This window comes from Silene latifolia, chromosome 7, assembly GCF_048544455.1.
Source record: "Silene latifolia isolate original U9 population chromosome 7, ASM4854445v1, whole genome shotgun sequence".
NCBI lineage: Eukaryota > Viridiplantae > Streptophyta > Magnoliopsida > Caryophyllales > Caryophyllaceae > Silene > Silene latifolia.
This window is the reverse complement of record NC_133532.1, coordinates 52,555,755-52,572,280: the sequence shown is the minus strand read 5'-3', so window position 1 is coordinate 52,572,280 and position 16,526 is coordinate 52,555,755.

The window sequence follows — 16,526 nt, the reverse complement described above, 5'->3', positions numbered from 1 at the left end:
CTCTATATGTTTGATACATAAATATCACATGTCATACATAAAAAATTAAAAATTACATAAAATTATATTCACATCATTTTGAACAAATATTAATTGATTTGGAACATAACGTATCGTGAAATGATATAATTTGAGAATTTAATGTTGATTGTTGCATTATTCGAATAAATTTTATTTTAATTAATATGATATTTGATAAGTCACAAAATAATTTATAAAACGTTGACCATGCATAATTAATTATCACATATTAATTTTAATTAAAAGTGTATGTATTTTATTTTAAAATATTGAAGTTAAACCTAAGAAAATTAAATTTATTTTTAAATAAAAATATTAAAGGTCATATATAAATCATGATATTTTTTCTTCAATTATAATAATTAAATTTTAAAACAGGCCGCGCGAAGCGCGGGATACTACCTAGTATTACCATAAAAATCTATGTAAGGAAATTGTTTTTCCTTAACTTTCATTTTTATGCTTTTATATTTGCATGCATGTTACATAAATCACCAAAATGATAAATTATGAGATAATTTAATTTTTATTAGATAGTCTAATATGGATCTATGATCATTCAAGTGGTATCAGAGCTTAGGCTTGTAATTTGCATGTTGATTTTAAGCATATTAATAAATTATGAAGATAATTTATAAAAACTCAAAAATTGTGTTAGAAGAGGTTTTAGCACAAAATTTTTGGGACATGCACACCTACTGATCTCAAAAGATTTGTGGTAAAGTTTGGTGATTTATGAAGTTATTTTGCTATTTTTAATGATTTTTGGTAGAAAACCGAGTCAAAATGCCGTATTTTAGTTAAAAATTGACTAAAAATAGTTAAAAGTTGATTCAGGCCATGGAATTTTTATGGTGTTTCATGCATGTTTTCTACTGATTGAATGCAAAAGTTTGAAGTTTGATTTGAATTTCTTGCATGTTTATTGATTTTATGAGATAAAAGTCGATAAAAGTGAAATAAATTAATCATAATTTCGAAACAATTGATTCTGCCCTTGATAAATTTATGTAAATTTAAAAATATTATTTAAATTTTAAAAGTGAATTTTAAAATGTGTTTTCACCTAGTTTTGATGTTTATTGGTTTTAGTGGTTAAAAACCGATAAATATCGATCTTTTTCTTCATAAATTGTATCCGGATTTTTGGGGAAATGTTTCTGACATTTTAGTATTCTTGGGAGTTTTCCAGAATACTCAAAATTTTTGTTTCAATTTTTTGGGTAATTTTTCAATTATTTTGGATTTTTACTTAAAAATTATGATTTTACCGATTAAATTAGCAAAATATCACCAAATCAAACTAATTATTCATCATAAAATTAGTGAGGACTAATTTTGAGGTTCAAAACAGTTTGGACAATTATTTTGGACTTAAATGAGATTTAAGAGTTGATTATTGATTTTTACATGTTAAAAATCGATTAAATCCACAAAAACCGAGATGGATACCAACGATTGATAGATAGGGCGATTTTGGCATCATTTTACAGCATTTTAAGCATATTTATTTAAGTTGAATGAATGATTGTCATTTATTTAAAGTATTTATCTTGTTGTACCTAGTATGGCCTAGTTTAATTTTAATCGTTATTACCCGAAATGAATGGGAATATCGATTTGTTTGTAATTAAATACGATCTCGTATCGTCGGTTTGTAATTAATTAATAGTTTTATTTATTTTATTAATTAATGTATAATAGGAATAGCAATGTAATTCAATTGTAATAGTTATTCTTACCGGCGTTTCCAAAAGACGGATTACATCGAGACGAAGTCTATTTTTGGAAGATGTTCCAAATCCCACAAGAAGGAGCCACTTTTTGAATGAAGAGGCAAGGGACCAAGGAGTTGGTTTCCGATATGTAATAGTCTAGTTTTTATTAACTAGGTGGCCATACTAGGATTTATTCATATGCTTACTTGTTTGCTTGTTTTTATTTTCGCGCATGCCAAAATCGCCATTCACATGCCTTTTATTTTTCGCGGTTGTCAATTCACGTCATTTACATTCACCGAATTAGTTCACTTATAGGGAATTTATGACTAAATTTACAAGATCTCTCACATAACTAAAATTGAGATTAGCCTTACCAATTAGTAACACCTATGAATCTCTTGTTCATTAGAGCCACGCTCGCCCAAGCGGGGTGTTCTCTTTTTACCTTGAGTAAGTAGGGTGATAAGCGGTTATCACGCACCAAAATTGGTTGGACTCAATGGGATATAAGACGGTCTTGTGTTCCGGGGCTAGTAGATGAATTTAAGGAAATTCGTCGACCAAGAGTTCTAGAGGTAGAATTAGTCAACGTGACTTACCGAATTTACACAATTATGGGATGTTTCGCCCAAGCGATGCTCATTTTTGTTTAATATTTGGGTCTTGGAATCATTTATATAATTTAGTGGGAGATCATTATATAAATGCTAAAACTTGTTAAACATGTTTTCACAAGTATTTTAAAAACAATGGATGTTAATATTTCCTTTTTGTTGTAGCATTTTAATTCGCAATGGCAACTTCTTCAACTCTATCGACTACTTCACTAGGCAAATATTCATGGCTAAGGTCCGTAATGGACAAATGTATCTTAAAAGATAACGGTAGTAACTTTCTTGAATGGGAATCCAACATCAAAAGTGCCGCATTGTCCGACAATGTGCTCACTTACTTGACCGAAGTTCCTCCCATCGAGCCCGGTCCAAGGGCTTCATCGGCGGTGCGGACCGCCTATGATGACCATGTGAGGATGTCGAATGATATCAAAAATGTGTTGATATGGTCGATGTCCCCAAAGCTCAAGCTATCATGCATTTCTTTAAATGCGTACGAGATATTCACTCGTATGATTACTATGTTTTCACAAACACCTAAAGTCCGTCAATACGATGCGGCGGCACGCTTCTTTGAAGCTAAGCTTGAGAGGGGCCAAAAGGTTGGTCCCCATGTACTCAAAATGGTCGAATATGTCGACATCCTAGAGCGTCTAGGGTGTAACATTCCTAAGACTCTTGTGGTAGATCGAATCCTCCACTCACTTCCCACCAAGTTTGCCCACTTTAGGGTAAACTACACCATGAATGGCATGGATAAGAGTTATCATGAAATTCATGCACTCCTCACCCAAGCGGAGAGGGATATGGAAGCTAGTGGGAGTGAAAAAGGGGATGTTCTAACCATGAAGTTAAAAAACATGTCCCTTGGAGTTAAGAAGGGAAAGGGGAAGGAAAAGTCCCAATTCAAGAAATCGTCAAAGAAACATGACAAGGGAAAGAGGAAGGCCGTTGTGAATGGCAATCCCAAGGCAAAAGTGTCAAACTCTCCGAGGCCGAATGTTTCCATTGTAATGGGAAGGGGCATTATAGGAGGAGTTGTCCCAAATACTTGGAGGATCTCAAGGAAGGGCGTGTGACGCCTATTGGTATTATTTCCTCTCTCTATGTGATAGACGTTAATTATGCTTGCACTTCCACTTGGGTATTTGATACCGGATGTGGCTCTCACCTTTGTAATCATTTGCAGGGTTTAAGGGACGTGCGAGCACTAGCAAAAGGTGATGTGGATCTCCGCATGGGCAATGGAGCTAGAGTATTCGCCGTTTACGTGGGGACCTATGTGCTCACTTTAGCTAGTGGTCTAGAGTTGTATTTAAATAAGTGTTATTTTGTACCAACTTTAACCAAGAACATCATCTCCATTTCCGCGTTAGACGCGGAAGGCTTTTGTTTTATGACTAAGGACACGTGTTGTAATTTTTCTTTAAATGATGTGGTTTATGGCAAGGCCATTTCAATTGGAGGCATTTATGTTTTAAATGATGTTAATGACATTTATCATGTGGAAACTAAAAAGCTCAAAACGGGTGATCCAAACGAATCCTACCTTTGGCATTGTCGTTTAGGCCACATAAACGAAAGAAGCATAAAGAGACTTGCTTCATCAAAAGTGCTCAAACCATTTGGTTTCGAATCTTATGGTACATGCGAGTCTTGCCTTCTAGCCAAGATGACTCGTGCACCTTTTGCGGGAAAAGGGACACGAGCTAGTGAGGTTTTGGCTCTCATACATACGGATGTGTGAGGACCATTAACCATCACCGCTAGAGGAGGTTTTCACTACTTCATTACTTTTACTGATGACTTAAGTAGATATGGGCATGTCTACTTAATGAAGAACAAGAGTGGAGCTTTTGACAAGTTCAAAGAGTTTCAAAATGAAGTAGAGAACCAATTGGATAAAAAGATTAAGACCCTACGATCCGATCGTGGTGGTGAATATCTAAATTATGAATTTGATTCACACCTAAAAGATTGTGGTATAATATCACAATGGACTCCTCCTGGCACACCGCAATTAAATGGTGTGGCCGAAAGGAGAAACCGAACTTTACTAGATATGGTTCGGTCTATGATGAGTCTAACTGAGCTTCCTAGTTCATTTTGGGGTTTTGCCCTCTTGTGTGCAATATTTTCACTAAATCGAAGCCCGATTAAAGTGACCGATAAGACTCCATATGAGATATGGACAGGGAATGTCCCTCATTTGTCATTCATGCGTATTTAGGGTTGTGAGGTGTACGTTAAGATTAAGTCTAACAATAAGCTTGGATCCAGGTCTGACAAATGTCTTTTTGTAGGATATCCAAGGGAAACACGTGGCTATTACTTCTACTATAAACATGTGAACAAAGTCTTTGTGGCTCGTGATGCTGTCTTCCTAGAAAATGAGTTTATTTCTAGGAGACAGAGTGGGAGAAAATTTGAACTTGAAGAAGTTCGAGAGCCACAAACCGAGAATGAGGTAGAGGAGAACGTCGAGGATAGCATTCCCTCTTCCTCTGAAACGGTAATTGTTCCTAAAAAGTCAAGTAGGATTTCTAATCCACCTGATCTCTACCTTGGTAACATCGAAGAGGATGGTGTTTTATTACTTTTGGAAAGTGACGAACCCACTACCTACAAATCGGCCATGTCTAGTCCCGACTCCTCGCTTTGGCTAGAAGCCATGCGATCCAAAATGGATTCCTTGTACGAGAACCAAGTATGGGACTTGGTGGATTTACCTGAGGGAGTGCGACCCCTTCAGTGTAAATGGATATATAAAATTAAGCTCGGCATGGATAAACATGTAGATGTTTACAAAGCTAGATTGGTGGCAAAAGGTTTCACCCAAGTTCATGGTTTACACTATGACGAAACCTTCGCTCCAGTCGCTATGCTTCGGTCCATTAGGATAATCTTAGCGGTTGCCGCATTACATGATTATGAGATTTGGCAAATGGATGTCAAAACCGCCTTCTTGAATGGGATTCTAGAAGAAGAGGTTTACATGATACAACCTGAATGTTTTTTGGATACATCTAACCCTAAGAAGGTGTGTAAGCTTAAAAGGTCCATCTATGGTCTTAAGCAAGAATCTAGGAGTTGGAACCATCGCTTTGATCATGTTATTAAACAATACGGTTTCACTAGAAGTGTGGAAGAACCGTGTTTATACATGAAGTTTAGTGGGAGTAAGGTTGCATTCCTTGTCCTATATGTGGATGACATATTGCTCATCGGGAATGATATTCCATCGCTCACTTCCGTTAAGGAGTGGCTAGGGAAACACTTCTAGATGAAGGACTTAGAAGAGGCACAACGAATCTTGGGTATCTGGATCTATAGGGATAGGTCCAAGAGGATACTAGCATTGAGTCAAGAGGCTTATATTGACAAAGTTCTTGACCGGTTCAATATGAAAGACTCCAAGAGAGGATTTCTACCTATGGGCCAAGGGATTACTTTGAGCAAGTCACAGTCTCCCTCTACCCCTAAGGAGATTGAACACATGAAGACCGTCCCTTATGCTTCCGCTGTTGGGTCTATCATGTATGCTATGATTTGCACTCGTCCCGACGTTGCGTATGCCTTGATCATGACAAGTCGTTATCAAGCCAAGCCTGGTAAGAGTCACTGGATAGCCGTAAAGAACATCCTTAAGTACTTGAGAAGGACTAAGGATTCGTTCTTAGTGTTTGGAGGAGAAACTGAGTTGCGTGTTAGAGGTTACACGGACGCAAGTTTCCAAACCGATCGGGATGACATGAAATCCCAATCCGGCTATGTGTTTATGCTAAATGGACGAGCTGTTTGCTGGAAGAGCTTCAAGCAAAGCGTTACTGCGGATTCTACAACAGAGGCGGAGTACCTTGCAGCGTCTGAGGCTGCGAAGGAAGCTGTTTGGATTAGGCAATTCATGGAGAGGGGCTAGGAGTAGTCCATTCCGCCAAAGATCCTATCACTCTATATTGTGATAACAGTGGAGCTTTTTTTCAAGCCAAAGAGCCGAAGTCTAGCAACAAATCTAGACACATTGAAAGGAAATACCATGTAATTAGAGATTATGTGGAAAGGAAGGAAATTGACATTTGTAAGGTTGTGACAGATGATAATATTGCTGATCCTTTAACCAAGCCTTTATCAAAGGCTAAGCATGATGGTCATGTCGTCGCAATGAGATTGAGACGAGTACCAGATTTTCTTTAGATTATGGATATGTAATAATTGGATAGTGTATCTCTTATTATATATATGATAATCACATTCATTGTTTTCCCATTCATTCTTTTATGAATCTTTTATTTAGTGTGACTAAATTTTTAAATACCTTATTTATCTGAATAAGTTTTGGAGACAATGTTGAACAATATTCAAGTGAATAAGATGAACATTGTATTTTGTCCCTAGTCACTTAATGAGGTGACGTCTCGGAGTGACTAGATTGTAAGTCGATTGATGGTTGTTCAACACCATAAGGTCATACGTGATGACTACTCGATTACATAGGCAGAGTGTGTGACACTTTGCCGGACAGTGACCATTTAGAGAGTCCCTAAGTTCTATTATAGACGCCTAGTCGTGGCAGGGATCTCTAAGATGTTCTAATGAGTCGATTCTTTTGACTGGAGACTATTATCTGAGAAAGTGCAGTTTTCGAGTGACTTTAGTTTTTGTCCTAGGTCGTGCCGTGAAAGGAGGCCAAAAGGGCATTTACTAGGTCATGGTGATCTGTATTGTACAATAGGATAGATAGGGCATACATGAATTGTCCACCCACGTTGGGTAAACTATATCTCAAGGCCACTCGAGGAGTTAATGACTACAAATGCGTGGCCACGCTCGGAAATAATCTGTGAGAGATTTTTCCTGTCAGGTAGTCACACTCCCAGTCGAGAAAACCACTCGCGATATGTCCATGTGCAAGTGCGACCTGAAAGACACCTTGCATTGAGTGGGAGATTAAAACGGACAAGAGAATTGGTAGCGCACACCTTGTGTCGGACAAGTGGGAGATTGTTGGAGTTAGTGTCCTCCACAATAGTGCATTTACATAATAAATCTCATTAAAGGAATATCATCAGATATTTAATTATTTGATCCTCGTCAGTTGATTAACGTAAATCGATAACGGTTGGCTGACTAGAGTTTGACGTTATTGTCGTGAGACGGCGGTGATCAACCGACCCCTTTCGGTCACACCTAAAGGAATGAACCCAATAGACAACTAATTAATTGTATGAGATACAATTTATTTAGTCCCTTGATTTATAGACTAAAAGGTTAGTCGATTATTTTAGAGAGATTTCGAGTTGCGAACTCGAAGAGCGACAGTTATTATTTAATTACGCGATAATTAAATAATAAGTTTTATGAGACAGGTTTTAGTTAATTAATTGTTAATTCACTAAAATTGTACTAATTGATTAATGTGATTAATATTAGTACGTAAATAATATGTGTAGCGGTACACGTATATTTACGGAGTGATTTAAACGAAATTAGTTATGGAAGTATTTAAACATGAAACGATGTTTAAATAAAATTTACACGTATTTGTGCGACAAATATAAGAATCAAAATGAACCCATAAATGGGACATTGGACCGTTTAAATGAAGTTAGTGGATGATCATAATCATTTCACTTTTACTTATTTTTCTTCCATAAGTGTCATATGATCATTGTGCATGTCATAATGTTTTTAGACAAAAATTGAAACAAGTCCACTCCTACACACTACCCCTCCCACCCGGTTTTCCTCCTCTCTATTAAGACCAATTTTTGTTCATTTTTGCATGCTAGCTCATTCATGTGTTTTGCATGTGAACAAAAACTACTTATCTCTCTAAAATAATTATCCATCCTTTACTAAGTTGTTAGTAAACTAAAATAAATAATTACTAAGAGTGTTAGTAATATTTACATATTATCAAGGGAATTATTCTAACTAGTTACTAGTAAATACTTGTTAGATTAATTGGGTTGAGTTCTTGGGTGCACATTGTTAGGAGATCTTCTCTTTGAAGATTTGTTAGGAGGATCATCCTTTTGTTATAAGCTCAAGAACAATCAAGGTAGGAGATCTTAATTGTGCCCATATTACCATAAAAATCTATGTAAGGAAATTATTTTTCCTTAACTTTCATTTTTATGCTTTTATATTTGCATGCATGTTACATAGATCACCAAAATGATAAATTATGAGATAATTTATTTTTTATTAGAGAGTCTAATATGGATCTATGATCATTTAAAACAAACAAACAAAAACGGCACCCCAGGACCCACACAAGGTCCGCCAACAACCAAAATACATTCCCGATGCAATGGGGTATTTTCCACAACTCAAAGAGGCGACTTCTACGCCAATTTGAGCGCAAACAGGTCAAAATATCAAAATGCGACCACAACAAGGTAACGTGATTTTATCATGCCTCAAAGTGACCTAAACTACCAATAAGGTCCGTTTTAAAGCAAACTGACTCAATTCAAGCCCAAACAGACGCTTATTTTGTTAGACATAAGACCGTCACAAAAGGCAAAAATTCCAATTTAGCTCACAATACCCAACAAAGGTCCAAATGGCAAACACGGTCTTCCCCGGCTACAATGCAACCTAGTGGGACCCATTACCCAAGCAAATAAACTTGGCATTGTGAAATAAGACGGTTTCTTCGCCTCACTCACGTTTTTCGAGCATAGGGGACGTAAACGGGGACCAAAATGCAAACTAAAAGTACCCCTATACTCCTAAACAGGTTTCTAACCTAATGCAATCATAAATTTCACTCGAAATGGGCTCAATCAAAAACGCCCAAATCGATTTGGAGGGGGGAATATTTCGCCCTAATTCAATCTATCAAAAAGACCAACAAATTCAAATGGATTCAAGAGGAAATACATACCTTGAGATGACATGTTGATATTGGCAAGAAAATGAACAAGGAAGCAAGTATGACAATGGCGATTATCGTTTTAAGTTTTGAAAAGTTTTAAAATGTTTTATTTTCGAAATCGTTTTAAGTTTTCCGACGTAAAGTTGTACCCAAACTGTCGACCAAACGCTGCGATTCCTAAGTATGTTGTAGTCCGATAATCATCGGGTGTTTGTTGGAGTCTCAGATCATCGGGTATCTCTGAGCCCCACTTTGACTGAGGCTTGGACAGGGCGAAAGTCAAAGTAGAGCCCCCAGGTCAATCGAAAATTATAACCTGGAGACCCTAGCGACGTCGAGGCGGCTCGAAAGGATTCCGGCCAAGGACCTACCATCAGGAAGGGCGATGCCAAGGCGACTTGAGGGTACGAGCCAAGGACCTGTCGTCGGGGATAGTTTAGAGTCTGTCGAATGTCCGTGCAGGTCGTTTAAAGTCCGTTAGACTACGTACAAAGGCTCGCCAGCCATAAGAAGGAGTCATACCTGAGGCATCTTCGGGATATGTCCTTGAGTTGTATCTTGTTTGCGGACAAAGGCTCGCCAGCTGTTGTGCGTATATGAAAGGGCTCGCCAGCCGCTATGCGTAGTAAGGCTCGCCAGCCATTGTGCATATATGAAGGGGCTCGCCAGCCGCTGTGCATTGTAAGGCTCGACAGCCGTTTACGATTGTAAGGCCCACCAGCCATAATGAAGGGTCGATTGATCGACCGTGGAAATAGCCGCGTTGGATGAGCTTGTTTTGAAATAGAGGGCTTCGCGAGAAAACCCCCGACATCCTTTTGGGGAATCTCGGTGTTTGTATTGAATGTTTGAGGGGATAACGGCTTTGGATCCCGCTACCTGCTCGTTTTTGACAGATGGGGCTTGTGACGCCGCCATGGAAATACGAATTTTGAATTTCACTGTTATTGTTTTTGAAGTGACGGTTTAAATCACCGTCGTTGATATTTGAAGAAGTAGTGAATTTTGAATTTTCACCATTTGTTGTTTGAGACGAAATGGCGGTTTTAATCGCCGTTTGTTTTAAATTTGAAGGAATAGTGAATTTGAATTTTCACTATCATTTTTGAAGTGACGGTTTTAATTGCAGTCATTTGAAATTTGAAGAAATAGTGAATTTTGAATTTTCATTATTATTTTTTGAAAGACGGTTTTAATTGTCGTCGTTTGAATTTTGAAGAAATAGTGAATTTGAATTTTCACTATCATTTTTGAAGTGACGGTTTTATCTGCCGTCGTTTGAAATTTGAAGAAATAGTGAATTTTGAGTTTTCACTATTGTTGATGAAAATGAAACGGCGGTCTTGGTCGCCTTTGTTGAAGTTTGATAGTTTATGTAGGGAAATTGGGCCAAAGCCCAAAATTCCGCTGGAAAAGTAAAGGGGGGCCTCATTGAGGCGCGAGCACCTTGGTGAGGGAAGGGAGCTTCCATTTTTTTCTATAAAAGACGCGAGAATGGGAAGCTCCCCATTCTCACTTCGTCTTCTCCAAACGCTCGACAAACAGGCGATAACCACCATTTTCGACCTTGCTTCTTTGCTCATTTTCTTGCCATCATCAACATGTCATCTCAAGGTATGTAGTTCCTCTCGAATTCATTTGAATTTGTTGGTCTTTTTTGTTGATTAAATTAGGGCGAAATATTACACCCTCCAAATCGATTTGGGCGTTTCCAATTGACCCCGTTTCGAGTGGAATTGATGATTGCATTAGGTTAGAAACTTGTTTAGGAGTATAGGGGTGCTTTTAATTTGCATTTGGGTCCCCGTTTCCGTCCCCCATGCTCGAAAAACGTGAGTGAGGTGAAGAAACCGTCTCATTTCACAATGTCGAGTTTATTTGCTCGATTGTGTGCCCCACTAGGTTGCATTGTAGTCGGAGAAGACCGTGTTTGCCATTTCGGACCTTTATTGGGTATTGTGGGCAAAATTAGAATTTTTGTCTTTTGTGACAGTCATATGTTTGACAAAATAAGCGTCCGTTTGGGCTTGAATTGAGTCAGTTTGCTTTGAAATGGACCTTATTGGCAGTTTAGGTCGCTTTGAGACGTGGTGAAATCACGTTGCCTCGTTGTGGTCGTATTTTGAAATTTTAGCCTGTTTGCGCTCAAATCGGCGTAGAAATTGCTTTTTTGAGTTGTAGAAAATATCCCATTGTATCGGGGACCTACTTTGGGTTGTATGCGGACCTTGTGTGGGTCTTGAGGTGCCGTTTTTGGTTGTCGTTGTTTTGACTCGTCTTTTGCTTGAAAAGAAGGGTGAGTCGTTTTTTTTGTGCGTTTTTGTAAATTGTTTTGTGATGCGTGTCTAAAATATGATGTTTTACACCCTCTTTTACACGCATTTCAGAGCTCATTTGTCTAGTTTATGCTACTATTTTCCCTATTTCCGTCTACTTTCGTGTTTTTGTGTATTATTGCAGAAATGTGAAGAATTCAGCGGAAAATGAGTCGAATCCGTCCCCGAGTGCTTGGCATAAGATTTGACATGAAGTAGTGACTCGAGAGATGAACTTGGTGCGCGTTTCAAGGCCTGAAAGATAGATTTGCGAGAGTTTCAGAAGCGGATTACCAGCTGACTTGGTCTATAGACTGACCTACATGGTCTATAGACTGTCAGAATGCTGAACAGTTTACTAGAGGCTGCTTAAAATGGCTATATCTCGAGGTCTAGATCGGATAATCGAGTGATTCCAATTGGAGGTGAAAGCTTATTCTCTTAGTTTTCCAACGCCGCGTAGAACGCCTGATTTGACCAAGTAACGAAGAAATGACATCTATTTTAAGATCGGTGCGCGCTGCAGTATTCGTCAGAATGCATTACTGTACAACACCTTTGGTCGATCGACTGGTCCCAGTGGTTGATCGACCGCACCACGAGTCTGACGCGTAAAATAAAATTAGAATTCCGAAGCCCACTTGTAATTAGGTTTAGGAATAAGTTACGAGACTTCTCTATAAAAACAAAACATCATTCATCAGTTTTGGGGAGGTCTCTCTCGCATGAGAGAAGAACGGTAGATTAGTTTAGTTTTAGCATTCTTAATAAAGTTCATTGCTTCCGGATCTTATTTATCTTTCCTAGTCTACGGTAATTCTTGTTCTTTAATTTACAGTTTACCTTTATTTGCTTTATTGCGTTATTATTGCTTAGTAATTTTAATCATGTTTTCCTTTATAGTTTTCATCAAATTCGTTGTTGTTATTATCATTCATATGAGTAGCTAAGTACCCTTTGCTAAGTTGTAGGGGAGCTATAGCGTTGATGGCATAGAATAGGTGACCCCGAATTAGGGCATGGTCGATCGACTGGCTTAACTGGTCGATCGACTATGTCGTGTGGTCGGTCGACTGAGGTAGTTGGTCGATCGACCAGACCCGTGTCTGATTAGCATCGTTTGATTCGTTAAGTGCAATATTTAACAATGAGACCGAGAGGAGACTTGTTAGATGCTTAGTTTGTACTAACCCGTAGATCGAGAGATAGGGGAGGGCATTAATTAATGAATTAAGACGACTAAATTGCTAAGATCGAAAGATAAGTAATTTAGGCTTTAGGAATCACTTTTCAGGGCGAGAGCTAGTATTAGTGAGACCTAGGGATTAGTAGCATAGGCCGAAAGGAGCTACTAATTAACTTGGACCGAGAGGACATGTTATACCCATCGTACATGACTGTATTTCGGATTATGTGCAATCATAGCTATAGTGAACCGACCATCTTAGCTCCTTTTTATCATTTGTTTACACCTATTTCTTATTACTTGCTTATTTATTTTTGCATTTAGACTTAGATATAATTCAATCAAAACCCCCCATCTTAGACTAAAATTAAGACAGTTAGAACTCCCTACCTCCCTGCGGATCGACCCTTACTACCGCTTGCTAGTTGTAGTTTGGAAATTAAAAATATTATTTTTGATACTCACATCGACAGGTATCAAATTTTGGCGCCGTTGCCCGGGAGGCAGCGTAGTTTTATCTGTTTTTATTTAGTTTATTTCTTATCTCAAGGAGCTTCGGTTCCTTGAGACCGTTCTCATGTCGTTCCTTCTGAGATATCCGCAGGGAGAAGACGAGATTTTTGGTGCTTATTTAGCCAGGTTTTTGGAGTGGCTCGAACCCAGACGGGAATTCATCTTTGGACTCCAACTATGCTGGACTATCATCCATGGAGTGAATGACCCTACGCGAGCATACCTTGAATCTATTGGTAAGTGGGATTTTGAAGGAGTCCCCGTGAATGAGGTATTAGAATTTTTTGATTGGTTTGCTGCTGAAACTCGTAAACCTGACTTTTCTCTTCATGTTAACTTGAATGAGGGGGTGGGTAAGACCTTAGAAACCAATCTAGGAAATGCTAACAGAGACATAGAGGAGACCACTAGCGTGGTTGACAATCCTTTTTATATATGAGGATAGTCAACAACCCCTTTATGATTCTTACACAGATAGTGAGGATGATTTGGAGGCTCTCTTTGAAAATCTCCATCTTGACGAGTCTAGCGATGCGGAGAGTGAGGAGGTAGATTTAGACAGTCTTGAGGTCAAATGGGATACTTATGATGATATAGATGATGAGCCTATTTTAGGAGACCCCATTGACCCATTTAACTTTACATCCCCATGCATTTGGGACGATTATCCACCTTCACCTTTAGCTGACCAGATTCCTTCACCTCACAGTTCTTACTCGTCTGAGCATTTAAATTCTACTCGCATTGTTTTTGGGTTGAATGCTGTTGAGCTCTCTTGTTCTCTACCTGCGGTTAATTTGAGCTTCTATATTCCGCCCTTAGCTGGAGGGCAGAATTATTTTGTGAATGATTTTGGGAGCTGTCATAGGAAATTTGTTAGGCTTAAATGTTATTATATTTTACTTTCCTATGCTATTACTATATTATGGTGCTACTTACAGTTTTGTGTAGCACATGCGCAGCTATTTGACAGGTTGCTGTGAGCTTTGAGTTGCTTTGATTGGGTTCAATTAGAGTAGTTGGCTGAAAAAGAGGTCGAGCCGGACCTGACTGAAAGCAGCGCTAGCCGGGAGGCAACCCGGAGTGTGTTTCTTGTTTAGTTTAGTTTTTTTTCGTCTTTAGACTTTACAATTGGGTTTAGCGCAAATTTTGGGCGCTTATTTATGTGCACTTGCAGGTATTTAGACCAAATTAACTCAATTCATTGAGTTAATTCGAAGAAGAGATCTGTTTCGTCAGGTAGGCCAGTCGGTCGATCGACTGCCATATGCAGTACAATAGCTTCGGTTCATCGAGCATTGGTCGATCGACAGGTGCCATGGGTCGATCGACCAATATTGCTGTTGTTCCTTTTCTTCTATTTTTATTCTTTGCATGTAATTTCCGTCCCATTTTTGTTTTTCTCGGATTATGCGCGGTATTGTTTGTCTTTTCAGGTACCTTACGGTAGCACTGCTGGCTACCGAAACCTCCTAGCTCACGCGGGTTTGGGGAGGTTTCCTTTAAAGCGCTTAAAATCTTGTGAGTATTCCGAGTTTAGCTTCATGTTTTGTTTGCTTAATTTACAGCAAATCCCATTTCCTTTGCTATTTTCATTATATGATTTTGCACAATGAGGGCATTTTGTGATTTGGTTTGGGGAAGGGTTTTGCGTCGCATTCATTCTGTTTTGCATTCACGTTTACTGCATTTTATGTCTTGCATTGTTATTTATTTTCCCTTATATTATACAAAATCCAAAAATTTCAAAAAAATTTCAAAAATTTCACGTTTATTTTAGCATATAGGTTGAGTCGGAAGGGTAGTATTTCAGTGATGACATTGCATTTTCATCTGTTTACGCCTAAGCCGTGCTTAATTGACATGTTATTAGTAGAATCAAATATGCATAGTCTACGAGTTTTCGTTAAATATCTTGCTGAACTTTAAACTTGACTTAGATTTATGGCAAACTACATCATTTTCTGAGATTTAGAGCCTATAACTGGTGTCATTCATGACCAGTTTATCTAAGACTGTGAGTAGTTACTCCTTATAAGACATGTTACATCAATATGCATAAATATGAATCTTATCTGCTTAATACCTGTATGCATTTGGTCTGTGGTTTGTTGACACATGTGGAAGAGGTCTCCTTTATTCATTTTGCCCATAAGCTTCACATAGCCAAAAATAACCTTTTGTCCCTTTAACTACATCCTATATTCAGCCTGCCTTTGTCAAGCTAGTAGTATTAGTCTTTGGGAGTGTTCTTATCATTTTGGTTATATTTGCTCTTATTGAGAATGTTGGTGAAATGATTGAAGGGAAATAAAAGAAAAAGAAAAAAAAAAAAGAAAACAGGAATTCGAAAAAAAAGAATCAGTCGATCGACCGTCCCACTTGGTCTATCGACTGCTCGCTGCAGTAGCGAAAGAAAATTCGAAAAATCACATGATTGAATCTTAATTAGATGGTGATTTTGTTCCCATGTTGCTATTTATATTATTTTGGGAATTGATATATTGTGGAGAATGTGAGATTTGTGCTTACTGTTAGCACCGCTTTATTGGTTAACCTTGAGCAAGAAGTTGGAATATTTTATAATTTGGTTTTCAGTAATTACTAGCTTGGCTTTAACTCCTTTATCCAAATTCATTTTAGCCCCTTCTTACCCATAGCCTCATATATCCAAATTTACCTCGGCATGTGTCATGGTCTTTTATGGTTGGAATGCATATGTACGGTTGTAGAGATTATTTTCATGTTAGACTGCAGGCATGTTCTTATAGGTCGTAGTTAGGTGAGAGTCATTACAAAATTAATTCTTTCTATCTTTTACATATATTCACCTACGCTTATTTGTGTGATTTGAGCGACCCGTTAGAGTCCAATTTGATAAGTCTCTACGGTTGACGGTTCAGCAGTTTTTTTACGACTACATAACTCGTTTGCATGATTCATATTGCTAATTGATTGTTGATTTTTAGCATTAAACTGGTTTAGGCTTTATAGTTGCATTTCGCTCTGAGATTGAACTCGTTCCATTAGGTCCTAGGATCGAGTCTAGTTCTTGCTTGGGGACAAGCAAGGGTTTGGTTTGGGGAAGTTTGATGCGTGTCTAATATATGATGTTTTACACCCTCTTTTACACGCATTTCAGAGCTCATTTGTGTAGTTTATGCTACTATTTTCCCTATTTCCGTCTACTTTCGTGTTTTTGTGTATTATTGCAGAAATGTGAAGAATTCAGCGGAAAATGAGCCGAATCCGTCCCCGAGTGCTTGGCATAAG